This window comes from Dama dama, chromosome 20 (assembly GCF_033118175.1).
Source record: "Dama dama isolate Ldn47 chromosome 20, ASM3311817v1, whole genome shotgun sequence".
NCBI classification, from domain to species: Eukaryota; Metazoa; Chordata; class Mammalia; order Artiodactyla; family Cervidae; genus Dama; species Dama dama.
In genome coordinates, this window is record NC_083700.1 from 15,704,954 (window position 1) to 15,722,435 (window position 17,482).

The 17,482-nt window shown below is 52.4% G+C and overlaps 1 protein-coding gene and 1 long non-coding RNA gene across 4 annotated transcripts in view; both read left to right on the forward strand.

Annotated features, from left to right (window-relative positions):
- The first annotated feature begins 6,622 nt into the window (after positions 1-6,622).
- LOC133040612 (uncharacterized) lies at positions 6,623-8,275 on the forward strand. The gene is made up of 4 exons (XR_009689016.1): positions 6,623-6,741; positions 7,559-7,690; positions 7,845-7,949; positions 8,138-8,275. It is a non-coding gene; the product is annotated as an uncharacterized LOC133040612 (long non-coding RNA).
- A 4,296-nt stretch (positions 8,276-12,571) lies between these two features.
- The window catches only part of MEF2D (myocyte enhancer factor 2D), a 32,854-nt gene continuing 27,943 nt past the window's right edge, over positions 12,572-17,482 (forward strand). The window contains exon 1 of one of the 3 annotated variants that reach the window (XM_061120547.1): positions 12,572-12,854. The gene's annotated coding sequence lies outside the window, so the exon portion shown is untranslated. The remainder of the gene's footprint in view (positions 12,855-17,482) is intronic. The other 2 variants (XM_061120545.1, XM_061120546.1) reach the window with 2 other exon arrangements.

Consider the following 17,482-nt stretch of genomic DNA (forward strand, 5'->3'; position numbering starts at 1 on the left):
GCCTGGGAAATCCCATGGACAGTGGAGCCTGCTGGGCTACAGTCCATGGGGTCGCAGAGAGTTGGACAAGACTTAGTGACTAAACAAGCATAATACATGTGAAGGTAAGCTAAAATATATTTGCATCCCATTTTCCCTAGAGATAGGTTTACTGATAGTTTGGTATGGCTTCTTCCAGATCTTCTTTCTATATATTTGCATTCATGGATATGAACTTTTTGTGGCAGAATGTATTTTCCAAAAATGGTCGTGACAATATTTCCCATCCCACGTGCTCAAAACCTTCAAAACCCGGCCACACCCCATCAGACAGAGGCTCTGTCCTCTGTCCTACAGCCTGAGCATGCCTCTCTGCCTGCCTCACTGAGGTGTGACAAAAGTGATGCGAGGTGACTCCCAAGGCTTGTCATAAGAAACAATATTGATTCCTCTCGGCTGTCTGTGTCGGGACACGTACTTCTAGAGCTGTAAGCCACACTGTAAGAAGTCTGGCTACCCTGAAGCCCCCATGCCAGAAAGATCACAAAGATAGACTAGAGAAAGAAAAGATCATAGCTTTTCTGAACCCCACCTGCTTGAGTGTTCCCACCCCAGGTGCCAGACAGGTGAGGAAGCTTTCATCCTAACCCCTGTCAGAGTAGGACAGCGTGAGACTTGAATGAAAAAGCCACTAACCATCAGGTAATTGATTAATATATATATATGTGTGTATATATATATATACCTATACAAGCTAATTTGCATAAATGACCTGCTATTACATCGATGTCTCTGAGACTTGGTTTTTTTTAATTTATTTATTTTTAACTGAAGGATAATTGCTTTACAGTATTGTGCTGGTTTCCGCCAATATCAACATGAATCCACCACAGGTATACGAATGACCCCTGCCTCTTGAACCTCTCTCCCACCTCCCTCCCCATCCCACCCCTCTAGGTTGTTACAATTGAGTTTCCTGCGTCATACAACAAATTCCCATTGGTTATCTATGTTACATATGGTAATGTATGTTTATTACTCAGTATGTCTCCCCCTCTCCTTCCTCCCCTGGCACCACATCCATAAGTGAGACTTGTTTTTTTGTGGGATCTTAGTTCCCCAACCAGGGATCCACTGAACCTGTGCCCCCTGCAATGGAGGGGCAGAGTCTTAACCACCGGACCACCAAGGAAGTCCAAGGCTTGCTTTTTTCACTGAGCAATTTCTGAGGCTGTTGTGCGTCCGTGGGCTCAGATCCATTCAATATTTTGTAAGGCTGTGCAGCATTCCATAGCATAGATATTCCATAACAGAGCATAGAGAATTTTCAAACATCTTTAGCTGTGGCCTGCTTCTTCAAAGGGAAAGAGTTCCTGGAAACTCACCGTTTAAAACAAGTCAAACAAGCTGCTGGTCCCAGCCAGTGCCTCTCCTCACTAACCTCCATACAGGGGGACGCCCCTGAAGAGACTCCTAGCTTTCGATGACATTTACAAATCAATCACCTTGTAGAGGGTCCAAGGATAGGTCAAGCAGTGCTTCTCCATCTGTTTGTTTTGCTTTAATTTAAATTGGAGTATAGTTGATCTGGGCTTCCCTGGTAGCTCAGCTGGTAAAGAATCTGCCTGCAATGCAGGAGAGCCCAGTTTGACTCCTAGGTCAGGAAGATCCTCTGAAGGGACAGGCTACTCACTCCAGTATTCTTGGGCTTCTCTGGAGGCTCAGATGGTAAAGAATCTGCCTGCAGTGAGGGAGACCTGGGTTCAATCCCTGGGTTGGGGAGATCCCCTGGAGAAAGAAATGGCAACCCACTCCAGTATTCTTGCCTGGAGAATCCCATGCAAAGAGGAGCTTGGCAGGCTACAGTCCATGGGGGCCCAAAGAGTTGGACATCACTAAGCACAGCATAGCACAGTTGATTTAAAATGCTGTGTTAGTTTCAAGTGTACAACAAGTGAATCAGTTATACACACACATATATACATTTTTTTTTTTTTAGACTCCTTTCCCATACAGGTATCTGTTGTTTTTTTGTTTGTTTTTTTAATTCTCTCTCTCTTTTTAAGGTACAATGGACATATAACATTGTAGTAGTTTCAGGTGTACAACATAATGATGATTCAATATTTGTATATATTGTGAAACGACCAACACAATCCATGATCTCATGTGGTTCCAATTTTCTCTTGTGAAGAGAAGTTTTTTTCAAATCACTCCTGAAATCTTGTTAAAATGAACGTTGTGATGAGTCGTTCTGGAGTGGGCTGACCGCCTCAGCAGTGCTGACTGTCTCCCAGGTGATGCCCGTGCCCACTGAGTCAGGGGTTACCAAACCTCAGCTAGCTCCTGATGACCGTTGCTTTCCTTGCTCACCTTCCAAAGTGGTGGGGGGGTGGGGTTCAGGCCTGGAGTTTTGAAAACTGATCTTTCCCTCCTCCTAAAGACTGGAAGCTCCTATTTTTTAAAATAGCTCCTTTGCTTCCCTTCTGTTCTCCAGGATTCCTCACAGACCGGGGGCCATGCTACCACACCATCTGTGCAAGGTCCCTCGATGCTGAACGTCATGGGGTGGAGACCGGAAGTCACTGAATGAATGGGCTATAGATGTGATTCTCACTTTTCCAGAACTTCAGTGCTTTCGTTTCCACTTTAAATATCTGCTTTAGGAGAGAAATGGGTAGAGAACAGGTGTTGGGAATTGTGTTCCCTCTGTCATCTGTCATCGTTATTCCGTCTTTTCCAGTAGAGGACTCTTTTTTGGCCCTTTCTTGACACTTTTGTTCGGAACACAACCTTCCTCCACCCTGCCGTGAAAGAGAGAGAAACCTCTAACATGTTACACAAACCTCTGCCATGCGTTGAGCATCCTGGTATTATACCAACAGATTTGCACCACTCTGCTGTCTGGCCTCGGTTACACATGATCCTCTCCTTCTGTAGGGGATGGAAGGAGAGGGGCTTTGTAGCAAGGCACATTTACATTATGTATTGTAATCTTTGCAGTTAGTTTATGAGTATCACCTTCACGTTATCACTGAGGAAACTGAAGCTCAAAGAGGGTCAGTGACTCATCTAAGGTCACACTGCTAGAAATGACTAGCTGGGATTGGATCTCAGATCTGCCTGACTCAGCCTTCTCCCCAGGTTTTCTCCCCAGAAATCTGAGCAATTCCGAGGTCCCTGTGTGACCGTGCTGGGTCTCTCAGTGCCCTTTGCTTCCTCATTAGCAGCTGCAGCACTGAATTCATGAGAGTACAGTTCCAATTACTCCCTGAGGTCTCCCCTCTGTGTGGAGTCCTGGGCCTCCAGTGTTCCTTCTTTTGGCAACAGTGAAACCATTTTCTCTCTGACCCTTGACTGGGCACAGACCGGCCTGGGTTGGAATCCCACAGCCACCTCTTGGACGAATATGCACACATTCCTTAAACTCTCTGGGCTTCAGTTTCATCCTCTGTAAAATAAGGATGATAATTGTATGTCAGATGAGCTATTGTAGGATGATGAGAAGAGGCCATCTAATGCCTTTCAGAGTGCCTGGCATCAGACAGGAATGAAAACAAAACAAAGCTTATACCCTTTCTATTCTTGATTTTTAAACTTTCTCATGGATCAGGACTAAGACAGCCTCTTATTGGCCCCTGAGTCTTCCCAGCAACACAGCCTTCCAGGGGCAAGTGGGGAGTGTGTGAGATGGAGTGATTTCCCAGCTCTTACTGAGAGCGGGGGTAGGGGGCATGGGGGAGTGGATGTTTGGGGGTAGGGGAGTGTCTTCCCAGGGGGAGCAGTGGTAAAGAATCTGCCTGCCAATGCAGGAAATGCAGGAGACGTGGGTTTGATCCCTAGGTTGGGAGGATCCCCTGGAGGATGGCATGGCAACCCACTCCAGTATTCTTGCCTGGAGAATCCCATGGACAGAGGAGCCTGGCGGGCTACAGTCCATGGGGTCGCAAAGAGTCAGACACAGAATACGCACACAACAACAACAAATAATAACTGACAGCAAGAGGGGGCTGAAGCATACCCTGTTCCCTATGGAATTTGGGAAACATACCAGGACAGACCTCAGGAAGTTATTAACCAGGATGTGCAACATGTGTGAGTGGAGGGCAAGGGGGAGAACCAGAGTTTGGCAAGACACCAGCGGGCAGGCTGGCCCTCCAGAGGGGATGCTGAGCAAGAACCTCCACAGTGGCCACCCCTCATCACTTCCCCAGTGCCCTGTCACAGGTGCTCAGTGAACAATTGTTAAAGGAAGGTGCTCTTTGGGGACAGGGGCTGGCTGAGCCAATGGAGGAAGCACCAGAAGAGTGGCGAGTCCTGAGTCAACACCACATAAGGCCTGAGCTACTTCCTGACAGACTTGTTAGAGGTGCGGTTGAATGAGTGACAGGGCTCAAAGGAGAAAGAATAAATTTTTTCCTATTGATGGTTGCTTCTGTCAAACTCCAGCCAACTTGAAAACAAATTTTAAGTAACAGAATGAAAATAATGAAATACAGTGGAGATCTTCAGTTTTGAGAACACAGATTTCCGGGATGAGTGAGTGACCCCACTACCACACTGCCTCTCCTTTATGGAGCCTCCATCAGACTTGGGAGGCAGACACAGGTTCCACCAGACTCTCCATTCCAACTCCTGCCAAGTTTCTACCCTCTGGCCTATGCATTTCCACAGAAACTCCTTTTTAGCGGATGGGGCAAGTATTTGACCCCTTCTGTCACCTGATGAAAAATGCTTAACCTGGTCTTTTGTCCCCTAGCTCGCATCCCCACAGCTGACTGCTCTCAAGAGACAGTCTGAGGAGTATATCACAGGCAAGTGCACACACAGTCACAGCACCCTGGAGAAGGAACACACACTTACACACTCATTGACATGTGGATTGACAGGTACCTCTCTCTTCTCTAACTCATGAGGAGGATGGGAGAGGGAGTCCTTGAGTCCTGTCCACCCTGTTCCCTTACTGTCTCCCTGCCTGCCCTGCCCCCTACAAACGGTGCCAGGGCCCCCTCCTATGCTGCCAGGTACTCAGCCTCTGGTTGCTTAGCAACGGCGTGCCTCTTCTCCCTATCTCAGCAACCTCTCCAGTAGCTTTAGTACCAGCCACAGCAGGGAGAGCCAGGCTGGACCTGACAGGGGCTGCTGCTGCTGCTGCTGCTGCTGCTGCTAGGGAATGTGTGGAAACAAGTCCCCAGATAGGTCCAGGTTCTTTTTTAACATTCATGTTCCACACTGACTCTCAGAAAGTCCTGCCACCCTCCCTTGTCCCCAACTTCTGCCAGGCTGCTGATTCCCCCTCCCAACTGGACAGCTTGCCCCACTGCTGTGCTGTCTCTGCCCTGGGTCTCTTGATCTGCCCCATGTGATCTGTTCCTTTTTGGAGGTTCAAGGCCCCTTGTAATCCCTTGTAATCCTGTAACTCCACATCCACGGGTGTCTATCTCTGGGGTCTCTGTGGTTGTCCCAGGCTCTCTTTAGGCCCCTCCTACCTAGAATGAGTAACTGTCTGTCTCCCCTTCACTAACACTAATCCCCTCACTCCCCACCTCCAAAAACTGATCACTGTGATGACCCCATGTTGCCTTAGCAACCATGACCACACCCCTTGTTTTCACCTTTCCAGGAAAAGTCTGTGGTGGGAGGCGCCTCACAGAAATGACCCCCAGGCTTTCTGCACTCAGCCAGCCCCCACTTCAGGTTCAATGGAAACTGACATTGGACTTCTGGCCCACCAGAAGAGGACTAGCTCCAGAAAAGCAAGTCCTCTCTGCTGCTCTCCCTCCATCTCATCAGCTATGATGTCAGCGTCCCTGAGAGAAGCGCTTGCAGAGGGCAGGAGCCCGCCCACCCAGAACAGTGCTGCCTAGCACCGCCCCAGCTGACAGAGTGCCTTCCCAGGGCAAGGCGTCCATCCCCGTCTGTGTCACCTGGCTTGATCTCTTTACCTACCCCATCTCCCTCAGTTCCCGAGGCTCGGGTCTGACGATATCATCTGTGGGTTAAGAACCAGGACTAGGGAGCAGTCAGCAAAGTGATGGCTGAGAAAATACTTCCAGGGTAAAGGAAGATGGGGTGGAGCCCAGCTCCTAGGCAGGGTTGGGTTGGAGGGATGCTGAAATGAGGGCATGAGAGAGATTTAGGGAGGGAGGCCTGGATTCTGCCTTCTAGCAGAGGAAGCCAGCAAACAGCAGATGGAACTTTCAGGCAGGAGGCCGGACCGAGTGACCTCACCCAAACCCTGTGGTCTGCTGCTATTGCAACCTGGCGAGTCTCCCAGCTCTCCTGGGTCCCCAAGTGGGAGAGCTTTTTATAGTTCACTCCCCAACTTGGGTTTGAATAATTAAACAAGATGGACAGAAATAGCAGCCGGACAGCTAAGGCGGGTTATTTTCGGGTTTTCTAGAACACAGAGTGCTCCTGGGCGGCACCCCACCCCTGTAGGGGGTGGAGCCAGCATGAAGGCCGATGGGAGATTCCTGTGGGGGAAACCCACCCGCATCCCCCAGGGTTCCTTGGGGTGACAGGTTTGCTGTCAGCCAGAGGAGGGTCTCACCGCTTCTTCCTGGTCTTCAAGGAAGGAGAGGACTCTCTCGGCCTTCTGCTCATAGCTCCACCCCTGGCAGGAAGTCCCTTCTGTTGTCTGTCAGCCTTCTATTTCAGAGATGGTGACAGATATTGAAAATCAGATCGATAAGCAGCTTCAAGACAGACTGAATCAGGAGAAGGTGGCTACAGCTCCTCTGGCCAAGGAGCTGGAATCAGGTGATAGGAGGTCTTGTGTCCCTCTCCATCCCCACTCCCCATATAACTGTTGGGAAGCCTTGGGGGGAATGAGGGCTGGCATGGAGGATGGGAGGCAGGGCGGGAGAGAAGAATTGAGGGTGTATGTTGGGGGAGGGGATGGCGAACTAGGCTCCAGAGAAGAAAAGACCAAAGCTGGATTAGTGTCGGGGCTGAGAAACTCTGAAGAGGCAAGAAGCTCTCCTCTTCTAGCTCCCTGGTGTCCTGTGTTCCTGGCACATGCCCAGCCTGCGTTTGCTGGGACAGAGCATTAACAGCTGAGCTGGGGATGGGGAGTGGTGGGAAGGGCCCCCTCAGTTCTCCACTACAGACCAATCATTTGTGGCTTGTTTGCATAATACTTTTGGTTCAACCGCAGAGATTAGGGCCTCACCCCAACTCTACCCTGAGGCTTTAAAAACCTGGGGCACAGAGGGGGCACTTGTCACGTTTTCTCCCTTTAGATAACAATTTCAGCGGTGGGTTTGGAGGTCAGATTTCAGGAAATACTGAAATACTTATACTCATTCATTCGTGTTTATTCATTCAACAAACATTTCAAAAGCACCAACTGTAAATCTTGCCTTGTGTTGGTGCTGGGAATAAATTAGTATGGCAAGCTCCTTGCTCTCAAGAAGCCTGAAATTTAGTAGGGAAGATGGCCATCTTAAAACCTACTCTCCACCATTTTTGAGCGCTTACTATGAATTAGATACCATATATAGGAACTTCGCAGAAATTGTCCCATTTAATCCTCTAACAAGTCTGTGGTCTAAGCAGCATTACCCCCATTTGACAGTAGAACCAAGAAGAGATCTGTCCAAAGTCACTCAGCTTGTAAATGGAATTGGAACCTGTGTGCACGTGATTCCAAGTTCTGTGCTCTTAACCAGTGCCCTTGTTTGTGGTGGCTAATACATGGAAGAAAGATGTAAGTTCATTAAATGCCATGGATATTTAAAAGAGAGCGAGATTGTCTTTAGCTTTGGATATGTGCTATGCGTGGTTGGGTGGGGCAGTCAGGGAAAGATGTGTTTTTGCCCTGTACTTCATTCATTCTACAAATTCTTAAACCGAGTATCTAGATACTCCGTCCTTTGCTCTTGGTGGCGAGGATTCTGAAGTGACCGAAGTCCTTGCGCTGTGGACATGCTCTGCAGGGATAGAAAAAAGGCTGAAATTATAATTGGGTGAGTCGTGGAGCCAAGTTGCCTTTCCCCTCAGAGTTCTGTTCTCTCCCAGGGACAAATACCCAAATGGGTAATCTAGAGGAAAGGCCCGGCCGTCCTACTCTGGGAAGTCCTTCCTAACGTCTATCCAGCATTTCTTTCTGTTCCAATAGATTTCCCCACCTCGCATTTCATTTCTCTTTTTCAAGGCCAAACCTCACAGCAGTAACCCGGCAGGACGAAAGCGTCTGGCCCTTTAAGGCCACCTTCTTCCCCCCACGTGCCGTCTGGTTGGGCTGGCGACGCTGACGCACGCGTGACGTCAATGGCAGCTGGCGGAGTCTGGGCACGAGGAGCGAAGTTGGGATGGGGGTGGGGGGGCGAAAACCAGAGGGCGGTTTATTTGCATTTAAAGGGGCCACTCCAGGGTTAGCGCTCAAGGCTTTAAACATTTGTGTATTTGGAAAACTTTCCGTCTTGCGCTAGGAGGCAAGAAAAAGGCGTGGTACAGCTAAAGTCTGTCGTGACTAGAGTTTGCGCTGTCGATTATGTCCTTCCGCGGAAAGAGGGAAATAGTCCCTCGGTGCCTGGGCTGGAACCACGTGACCTGGAGGGGGCGGTGGGGGGGTGGGGAGAGGGAAAAAGGGAGGAGCTGGGGAGTCGACTGTCAGGCTTGGTTTCAGCTGCCCCCACCCCCACATCCTGCCCACCCTCCTGCAGCTGCCACCACATCCTGCCCAGCCGGGGGCAGGGAACTCGTGTTGGGGGGCACTGACCCAGGACCCGGCTTAGGCACCCCGTCCCTGCCCCCTTCAGTTCCAGGGTGGGGCGTCTGCCCTTTGCCCCGGGCCTGGCCCCAGGCACCCTGGCACTGAGCTTGGGGCACAGCTCTGCCAACAGTCTTGGTCATCTCTCTGCCTGACTCCTCCCCGCGCCCTACCCCAGCCCAGAATGGGACTTGATCGGTCCCAGATCAGAGCCCCATCCCTGGCCTAGCACAGTTATCAATAGACAAATAGAGGTGTTCAATAAAGTTTTTTGTAATCTTAGTTATACAGCTACAAACACATACGGAGATTCATGCAACAGAATGCTGAGCGCATACCATGCTAGCCCCTGCAAAGCTCAAAGTTGAGTTAAACTGATGCCCTCAAGGAGCTCAAAATTAGTTGAAAGACAGTAAATTAGAAACCAAGAATGCCAGTACAATGCATTGTGTACTGATGAGATAGATACAGAGAGTACACTATACAGAGGTACAGGAAAACACAAGTTCACATGGAAAATGTGTACACAGAAGAATCACCAGTATATTACGTGTGCTGATGACACAAGCAAGGTGGAAGATGTGGGAGAGATTGGGGACCTTTGCTGGGATTACTGGAAAACTGGGAGGAAGAAAGATCAGCCCAATGGAAAGGATGACATGGATGGAGGTGAGGATGGAGATTGTCCAGATGGCTGTGGAGAAGGCAAGAGGGGTAAGGAAACAGCCAGACAGAGGCTGAAACGGTGGTAATGGCGTCCCAGAGTTCCATAGTCAGGACAACAGTCAGGAGAGCAGCAGCCCTTGTGGATGAGGCAGACCTTTCCAAATTAAGTTGTACAGGGGTGTTTGGGGAAGCACGAATCAAGGGAGCTGCTGAGGTCCCTTTGCCATATAAATAGATGAAGATGATACTGTACAGAGGAGTTTACACACTTTAGAACCTTGGTGGGCATTTTTCTAACTCATAGGGGATTTTATGGCAACGTTAGGTGACTTTCCTCTAAGAAAGATGAGTTGGTAAAGGGAGAGAAAGATAAGGGAGACCCAGGCATCTGAACCTGTCTAGGCACTTTTCACCTAGTGCATCCTGGGGTGAGTAGTCCAGGGGCTATAAGAAAAAGATATACTGAGTCATTTTCCGGAAGTCTTTATTATAGTCTAACTCGCAGCAGTACTCCCTAGATCCTTTCTTAGTTCTCCATGGAAATCAAGACCTCATGTTTGTTACTTTTCCTTTCCTATTAAGTTCTCTCTTTAAATAAGTGTATATGTAAATTCTGTTCCACTTGTAACGTTAGCCTGTTCTACTCTTTCCTACTCTGTTTTCTACTGGATTATCATTTCAGCATCTCAGGGTCCAGGATACTCCGTCTCCTCTACTGAGCGTATCCCTCCCTTCCTTTCTCTATCCTGCTCTTCCTGGCCCTTTATCACCCTCCCAGGTGACTCACCTACCTTCCTTCCTCATTCCTTTGTTAAGGACCCAACATTCCAAGGCGGGGAGGACCAGCTGGCCAATCACAGCCCTGACAAACCTGCCTCAGGCTTGAGATTGGCTGAGCTGCCGCTGGCAGGAGGCTCACCACGCAGATATATAGGATATTGGGGAGGGGGGTTCTGGGAATCAGCTCTGGGAAAGAATTTGTACTGGGACTGTTAATGTTTTGGGAGAGAATCCTTCAACTAGGGCTGGGGCCAGAGGGGTCTTCAGTTGGGAGAGCCTGGAGAAACAAGGCAGGCTGATTGACCCAGTTCTCTTGGTCTCCTGGGACCTGGATGCCCCCTCCCCACTTTAATTTTTTCCTGTGATCTGGGACCCAGTGGTCTGAAGGCTGAGTTCCCAGGCCCGTCCCTAAGAAGTCTTTTCCAGCAGCCCTGGATCTCTCCAGTCTCAACATTCTGCTTTCCCGACGTCGGAAACAGCCGGAAAATAAACACCCTGATGACTAAACGGTTTCTCCAGCTAGAGCCTGGGGAAGCACTAAAAATAGAGGCCACAAGTGAGGGGAGGTTCCCCAGTTGGGGGGGGGGGGGGGGCACTTTCCCATCGTGCTATTGCCACAGCCCCAGGCCTGGTACAAGGCTCTGTTCTTCTCAGAGTCCTTGGGGACCAGGCAGATGGGCTCCCCCTGCCTACCCTGAGGTCCTTCAGGTAAGCCAGCTGTGCCTGGTAGGGAAGACAGACATCTTCTGGTGCTGGGGCCCCAACTCCTAAATCTAATGGGGGAACTAAGGAGCTACTTTTGGGGACAAAGTGCGACAGTTTAAATCAGGTTTCCAGAAGGAGTGGTCAGGTGGAAGAGATGGAAACTGAGGCCAAGGAAATAGCCTGCAGGCTTCCTATCTTAAAACACAGACAAGCCTCCAACCTATTTGCAAAGCAATTCCACTGAACTTGCCTCCTCTGAGGCTCCTGTGGGATAATGGGCCTAAAGGGGTCTTGACAGTCCGGCCCTTGAGTTTATTATAAAGCAGCATGGGCTACCGTTCAAAGCAATCTATTTGTATGAACTAATTTAATCTTCACACCAATTTATGAGTTAGGTACTATTATCATTATCTTTATTTTACCCATGGGGTACAGGGAAGTTAAATAATGTGCCTGTGTTCCCAGTTAATAAATGGTAGAATAAGGATTTGAACCAAGGTAGCTTGACTCCCCCAAAGTTGATGCCTCTAATCACCATAACATGCAGCCCCTTTCAGGGATATATTTATCTTTTCAACCCTTAACCTAGAATTGAGTCTTTGTCCAGTAAGTCAGACCCAGTAGAAATTAGAGTATGTGAAGAACTGAGTGTCCTTCTGTTCTGCAAGGTTCTTTCCGATCTAAGCCAGATTCTATCATTTCGTCAAGCTCAAGCTAGGAAGCTGACATTGGAATAACGGAGAGTAAGTCTGACAGGGTCAGTTGTCCAGTAGACATGGCACCCACACTTCTGTTGCAGGGCAGGAGAGGATTCACCACACCCTGGAGCAAACAGGAATTATGAACTTTTTAAAACAGCTACTACTGCTTCTTTTAATAAGATGCTTTTGGGCGTTTCCTGTGCTGGGGGAAATTAAGGTCACACCCCTTTAAATTGCCCCCCTCGGCTGTAAGTGTTCTGGGACCCGCAGGCACCCGGGATTAGGTCACCCAGGAACTATGAGCTGTCGCTTTAAATTGCTGGGCGTCAGCCGAGTCGGGTCGCGGGAAGGGAGGGGGCCTGTCACAGGTAGAGGGAGCAAACGAGCTCGCCAGGTAACCCCCTAGAAATGCACCCTGTCTCTTTAAGTGGGGCTTCGGCACACCCTAAGTAAGCGAGATGGAATCTTCTTAACACCTAGCATCTACCCTTAATTTATCTACTAAGACTCCCACCTCCCAACTCTCGGGGCTTGGGGGTTGGGGGAGTTGTCGATATAGCGTGAGTGCATGGGAGAGTATGCGCACAGTTCGTTGAACCTCCCCGGAAAGGACCTCCTCAGGCGCATGGTGGCAGCAGTGCTAGGCGGCCGTCCCGCCGGCTAAAGCCGGCACCACGGGCAAGGGCTGATCCCTTTAGAGGCCTCTGGGTCTTGCCTCTCCACTTTGCCTCGCTCTGTCGCTTCCTCCCTCCCTCCCTCCCGGGAGGCGGAGGGATCTGCCGCGGCCGGCGCCGCAGCCTAGCTTGGAAGGGCGGTGGGGTGGGGGCCGACCCTGCCCGGCCCTGCCGGCCCAAGGGAAGCGAGGGGCGGGGCCGCGTCTCCGGGACCGCCCCTGCTCCGGCCCCGCCCCTCCGCCCCCACGGGTTCCTCCCATTGGCCCCCTCGCCTGTCCATCACCCCCGTTCCCCCCACCCCTCAAGCTAGGCTGAGCTGTGCCTACGTCGGCCTCGACTCCCGGGGGCTGGAGGAGTTACCTTTGGAGCCCGAAAGGAGGAAGGAAGCAAAATATCAACAACAGCCGAGGCGGCTCGGGCGGTCGGCCCCGGTCCCCCGTCTGCCTGCCCGCCCGCGCGCCCACGACGGGGGCCCAGGCCCCCCGGCGCCGCCCAGGGCCCGCGCGGACGCCGGCCTCACTAATTATTCCCCCCGCCCGGAGCTGCGGCTTCCAGGTGCTGAAGAGCCCCGGGACTAGGGGCGAGAGCTACCCTCTCCCGGCCGTGACACCCTCCCTTCCCCCAGCGGGGCCGGTGAGTAAAGAAAAATAATGCGCCTGCCGCTTTAAGAGGCCCCCTCCCCCACCCCGTCCTGAGGTTGGGGTGGAGGGTGGTCTAGACCGTCCCCCTGAGGGGTGGGATGGGGTGGCCTCCTGGGCTGGGAGGAACTCGCGGAGCGGGCTCTTTTCGTGTGGCGTTGGTGGGAGATTACATGGGGGACTGTTTGGGTGAGGGAGTCGGCTGACGGGGACAAGTGGAGTGGGCTGTAATTCCCTTGAGTGTTGGGATCGGGGTGGGGACGGACGGCTTGGGGGAGCGCCGGTCTGTTGGTGTCCCGGGGTTACGGTGGATCCCCCAGTGGTCTGGGAAGGGGCGCCATCCTCAGAAGGGGTCTCCGGTGACAGCCGGGAGCGACTGACATTTTAACAGCCGGCCCTCCCTCCCTCTCCCTCCTCGCGCCGCCTGTTCCCTCCTCCTTGGCCCGAAATGGTGCAGAAGGGGGCCTGGGAGGGCGGCGGGAGGGTGGGGGCGGGGGGAGCCGCAGCTGTTTGGGAAGCGGGGGAGGGAGGGGGGATGTTCAGATGACACCGGGGTGGTGGGTTGGGGTGTGAGTGTGTGTGTATGTGTGTGTGTGTGTGTGTGTGTGTGTCCGGGGCCCGGGCTTGCCCGGTGCCTGTGGAGTTGGGACGCGGAGTCACCGCGGAGGTGGGCACGCAGGGCCTTTCCTTGGGACCTCCTCGCCCTCTCCGCGAGACCCCTGGTCTGGTTTTTTCAGTAGACCCAACTGGAGAACCCCCGGCCAGAAGTTTGCAGCTGTTAAACATCTGGGCGAGAGTTCTCCAGTCGCTTTCTTCACCTATGGGAGGCTGAGCTGGGCTGGGAGTGGAGGTCCAGTGAGTGTTGGGGGGCTTTGGGGTACGGAGAGCCGAGGAGACTGAGATGCATCTAGTCTTTCACTCCAGCGTCAGCCCCTTTCCTGTCTGGTTTGGTCTTACAGACAGGGTCTCCTTTCCCCTAGTGATTCAAGCTCATCTCTCAAAGGCCTCCTGAGGTCTCTCCCTAGTGAAGGGAGGGCTCCTGAATGTGGGCACCCTGGAACCACTGACTAGGTTATCCCAGGTTTGTCCTTTGAGTAGGAGGCTTTCTCTGCTTCCCTTTAAGCAGCTCATTGTTGATGGGTTGGGGGAGGGTACAGTGGGTGGGTCCTGTGTCCCTCTTTTCAGTGTCCAGCCCCCTTTTGAGGTCTCTGTTGCCCTGGTTTCTTTGGTTTGGGGGAGTGGTCCTCCCCACCCCTTCCCCCCATTCCCTCTGTGGGTCTTGTAGGCAATTCAGGGCCCAGCCTGGACTATGGGAAGTTTAACGTCTGGGGCGGTGACCTTGGGCTGCTCTGGCCTCGAGATAGCAGGGGAGCCCAGGCCAGCAGGAGATTGGGTGTTTTGAAGTTAAGGAGCTGTCCACCTCCCACTCCCCTCCAAACCCCCAACAGGGAAGTCTTAGTAGTCAAGGAGAGTGTTGAAAAAAGCACATGTCAGTGTTCACAGATGTCCACCCGCCTGTGGCCGCCGGGTCACACCCGCCCCAGGACTTAGCCTGGCTGTCCCAGCTCCCACGGCATGCCTGGGAATGAATTTCCTTCCTGTGGTTTCCCAGTGTGTTGGGCAGAAGATGGGGGTGGGGTGGGATCAGTGTGAAGGTGGCTGAGTACCCGTTTGTATAGAATGATTGGGGAATCACTGGAGTTCATGTGTAAGTCTTTCCCCACTTTTCCCAGCAGACATACGGACCCTTGGGTCTCAGTGGTCATATTCTCTTTGTTGTAACTTCCATGCCACCCCTCTCCCAACACTATTGGTATGTGTTTGTATATTTGTGTGTGTGTACATTTGTAAAGGGAAGGGTTTTGGATTTCTCTGTGGGAAGGGGGAGCTTTTACTTACACTCCTTTAGAGGCCAGAGAGGTTGTTTTTTAAATCTGAGGTCACACAGCAAATCCGTGTCAGTGCTTTAGTCCAGCCACCACTCTCTCAGGCGTGGCTTCACAGCAGGGAGAGACCACAGGGAGGAGGACATGGTCCTTCCCCTTGGAGGCCCTGGTCCAAGGGGAGAAGCAGGACCCTTGTAATGGGGGATGGGCTTGGGAGGTTGTGTCTGCTGTACCCAGTGCCTGGAACAGAGTAGTGGGGGACTTGGGAGTGTGACGGGGGCTGCCCGTTGTCCCCCCTACTCTGTACCTGCTGTCCCTGGACTGGAGGAGCTTGGGCTTCCCAACTCTGCCCCTCTTGGCTCCTGGCTCTTCTCATAGGCTGGGAGATATGATAGTCTTTCTGGCTGCTTGTTACATAATCTCTCCAGAAGGTGTTTTTTTTTTTGTTTTTTTTTTTGTTTTTTAATCTTTCCTGGGCTTTTCCTAGGAGGTGTGATGAGGGGAGAAGGCAGAGGGTAGACTCTTCAGGTTGGGGCTGGAGAACCGATAGGAGGAGGCCTCCTGGCCTCCGAGAAGGATAGGAAAGAAGCAGCCTTGGGGTTAGGCCCTCACTGATTGTGGCCTAGCCCCTCCTCTTCCCCGACTCTGCCCTGGGAATGTCTCTGCGCTGTGGATTTTCCGGGCCCTTGTGCCCCCAGAGAGGCCTGCCTCTCTGCTCCTCCTGTCAACCATCTTCTGGCCAGCCAGGCCCCCTGCACTCCCCAATTGGCTTTGGTCCAGAATCTCAGTGCTTACCCTGGCCTGGTGTGGATGGAACCCTGTGTGGGACACTTTGCCACCTACTTGTGGACCTCTGTGGGGGCGAGAGGAGCCAGAAACAAATGGGTGGGTCCAGCATTGCTTCCCTAGTTGTGTTGAGGGCCAGGCCTCCTGCTTCCTTGTCTCTCTAGTCCAGAGAATGGTGGCCTTACTGGAGAAGGGGAGTTGAGGGGGATGGGTAATAGAGACCTCAGCTCTCGGGAACAGGTCATAGCTGGTGTTCACCCGGGTTCTGGAAGTGGGTCTGAGGATCAGACATGGCCCTAGAACCTCAGCTCAGGTTCTGGGTCTTGTGGCACTGTGCTGACAGGTGCGCCCCACCCCTTGGGATCAGGGCTGGGACTCTCCAGGCTCTCAAGCCAACTGGTTTGAGGCAATTATCTCCCTTTTAGAGGGAAGGAAGAGATGGTGGCGGGGCCAGCATAGCCTTAGCATCACTGTAATCGCTAGTGGCTTTTATGAGCCAGTCATGGGGCCGGAGTCCGGCCAACCGTCTGTCCTTCTGTCCCCATTTGGTGACTTACTCATGGGCTGAGGGGGAGGTGTCAGGTGCTAGTAGTCCTGGGAGCTGAACCCCTTTCTGTGTGGTGGTTGATGACCCCGTCTGTCCGCAACTTCAGCAGGCAGAATGGAGCTTAGACTTCAGGAAGGGCCTAACAGTGGAGGTAGACGAGGGAGAGAGCGAGCTCCAGCTTGGCCGGAGAAAGACGGATCTCAGAGTACTTTCTTCTCCAGTGGCTCTTGGTGGCTCTGCTGAAAGGCCTTGAACTTTGGCCTAGTGTGGATGGTGCTGTTTGGCTCCTGGAATATTTATCTTCTCTTCTCCTGTGCTGCCTGGGACTGCAAGTATCCTGAGGAGAGTTTGTCCTGGACCTGTGGGGTGGTAGCCTTTGGGCCCCTTTCCCCTGGCAGGGGGCTGAGTGGGGGTCCTATGGAAACCAGCATGCCCGGATACATCTGGCAGGTCCATAGCATTTAGTGGCACAGGTGCATGGAGGTGTGCACAACATGCACATGGGTGTGTCCACACCCCCGGAGCCACTGCATCCTGTAGGGGGTGGGGGTACTGAAAGGCAAAGATAACTAGAAAATCAGAGACTGGGAACAGGGTGAGGGGACTGGAGGCAAGAAGGCAGAGGCATGGAGAACCCTAAAGAGAGGAGTGTTGAAGGGAGCTCGAGCAATTGAGTTTAGAGCTAGAGCATGGCGTGTGAGCTGGGGAGCCCTGGCTGACTTCCATCACTGCCCCTGGCCCAGCACTCCATCCCCGCCACCATTCGTCCCTCTGTGGCCCTGGCTCAGCCTGCCTTGGCCCCTCATGCTGCCCGCGTGTCCTTGGGTGAGTCCATCAGCAGATGTACAGGAGTTTCACCTAGCTTTGTGGTGAGCAGAGCACCTGGGTGTTTTGGTGGTTTGTGACTGGTCTCTGTCGCACTCCCCACCCACCCAGATAAGCAAGGCCAGTCCGAGGTATCAAGGTTACATCTGAGCTCTCAGGCATTTTGGGGCGATCCCCAGGGCCCTTAGTATCTGATTTTCCCATTTCTTGAGGCTGTGGCCACAACCTCCCCTTCCTGGGAGCCTAGCCATGCTTCTGGCTGATCCCCTCTAGTGTGGAGCTGGGCGATGCGTTCACTGACTGCACAAGACCCTGAGAGCTTGGGATTGGGGGATGACAGTTGCGCCTCCTGTCTGGTCTCTCTCCTCTCTGTTGTAGGCTGGGAGGAGAGGGACTTGTCTAGAGCTCTAGCCTGTTGCTGGCCTCACCCAGGCGGGACCATATTTACTCACTTAAACTCACCCTCCCAGCCTCCCAGGAGGCTTCAGGCTCTAGGCCTGGTCACTGACCTTGGCGTGGTGCTCTGGCCACTCCCTGAGGAGTTAGAAAGGCCCGGGAAGCGTATAGAGAGGGAGCTTG